The sequence below is a fragment of the Rattus rattus genome, chromosome X (genome assembly GCF_011064425.1).
Source record: "Rattus rattus isolate New Zealand chromosome X, Rrattus_CSIRO_v1, whole genome shotgun sequence".
Classification (NCBI taxonomy): domain Eukaryota; kingdom Metazoa; phylum Chordata; class Mammalia; order Rodentia; family Muridae; genus Rattus; species Rattus rattus.
The window spans coordinates 125,744,025-125,746,231 of NC_046172.1; the positions used below are offsets into that span (position 1 = coordinate 125,744,025).

General features: G+C 38.3%; 1 pseudogene; it reads left to right on the plus strand.

The window, feature by feature from the left end:
* The first annotated feature begins 647 nt into the window (after positions 1 to 647).
* On the plus strand, positions 648 to 866 carry LOC116889310 (annotated as a pseudogene).
* The last annotated feature ends 1,341 nt before the right edge of the window (positions 867 to 2,207 follow it).

Genomic DNA, 2,207 nt, shown 5'->3' on the forward strand with positions numbered 1-2,207 from the left:
ATGTTGCTTTGAAATTGCTTCTACATAGAAATTAATTTATTACATTTCAATTATTCTCAGGTATGATCTAAGAAAATTGACAGAGGTCAGACACACTCTTTCCCAAAATATCATAAGAATGAACTCTAGCCCAGTTACTGATATTCCCTCTTTGAAGCCTCCTGAGCTGTGACTTCATGATCTACACTGCTGTGAACATTACTGTTTTCTAAGCTACTGATGGCCATTTAGTGATGGCCCTTTATTCTATGCTGACTGGATTCAACATCTTTTGTAGTTCAAAGTTCCAAAGTCTTCTAAATTCCTCTAAAAACATTATAGTGATAACTCATCTGGGTGTGTTTGAGTCAATTTATCAAAGACTTGAATAGAACAAAAGTACTAACCCAGATGTGACTTTCTCTTGTTTGGCTATCATAAACAGATTTGTGAATTCTTTCTTCCTTCAGACACAAAATTGGACAAGTAAAAATTCAGAGTAACACTATACCATCAGTTATGCATTTGTTAGCCAATTCCTTATAATACAAGTGAGCATATGCATGTATCTGAATACACACAATTTGGAAATTATATCTTTGAAGTAATTTGACTGAAACAATTGTTGTGGTTTAACAATAAATATTGGTGCCTACTGAGGAGTCACCATGAGCAAAGCCCACCCTCCCAAACTGAGGAAGTTTATATTCAAGAAGTTATCATTGAAGTTACACGGTGGCAGGAATACTGCGGGGCTGTGATCCCTTTATGAACCTTGTGATTGATGAGTGTGTGGAGATGGCAACTAGTGGGCAACAGAAAACATCGCGATGTTGGTCATCCGAGGAAACAGCATCATCATGTTAGAAGCCTTGGAAAGAGTCTAGCCAAGATGTCCACCTTCTTCCCCAAAGGCCTGTTGCATTGTGATGGAGAATTAGGTTGTGTACATTTTCAAGTGAAACTTTTTGCTAAATAAACTTTTGTGGTGCTCAAAAAAAAAAAAAGGCACAGTAAATACTTTCCATAATTTGTTCAGTCTTAGGAGACAAAATACTCTACTTTGTATGGTTATCAAAAAAAATTTAAGGTTATTTTTAATTATGTCCCATTTAATCCCAATAATTCTGTTAATTAGGGTTTTAAGATGCACTTAGACCCACACTAAAACTAAAAGTTAGAAATAACATTTATTATCCTTTATATCTGTATTCTTTAGATATCTTACCAGTTTTTCATTGTTCTTTTCTAAACACTCTCCCCAAAAAAGAGAATCTACATAGACAGTCACCTTTGATTATAGAGACAATATGATTATCAATAATCACCTTTATAACATGTGGACAGGAACATTAAAAACATCAGAAAACCAATAGAAAAATCTCTGGGTTACAAAGCAGTATTCTGAGGGAAGAGTAAACTTTTTTTATAGTAAACAGATTGATCCACACAAGCAGTAAGGATTTGAGCCATCTTGTAGAATCAAGGTAGGTTTTTTTTTTTTTTTTTTTTTTTTTTTAGCTTGAATATTTCTTATATACATTTAGAGTGTTATTCCCTTTCCCGGTTTCGAACAAACATCCCCCCCCTCCCCCTCCCTTTAATAGGTGTTCCTCTCCCCCCTACCCCCATTGCCGCCCCCCCCCAACAGTCTAGTTCACTGGGGTTCAGTCTTAGCAGGACCCAGGGCTTCCCCTTCCACTGGTGCTCTTACTAGGATATTCATTGCTACCTATGAGGTCAGAGTCCAGGGTCAGTCCATGTATAGTCTTTAGGTAGTGGCTTAGTCCCTGAAGCTCTGGTTGCTTTGGCATTGTTGTACATATGGAGTCTCGAGCCCCTTCAAGCTCTTCCAGTTCTTTCTCTGATTCCTTCAACGGGGGTCCCGTTCTCAGTTCAGTGGTTTGCTGCTGGCATTCGCCTCTGTATTTGCTGTATTCTGGCTGTGTCTCTCAGGAGCGATCTACACTTCTGCACTTCTTTGCTTCATCCATCTTGTCTAATTGGGTGGCTGTATATATATGGGCCACATGTGGGCAGGCTCTGAATGGGTGTCCCTTCATCTCTGTTTTAATCTTTTGCCTCTCTCTTCCCTGCCAAGGGTATTCTTGTTCCCCTTTTAAAGAAGGAGTGAAGCATTCACATTTTGATCATCCGTCTTGAGTTTCATTTGTTCTAGGCATCTAGGGTAATTCAAGCATTTGGGCTAATAGCCACTTATCAATGAG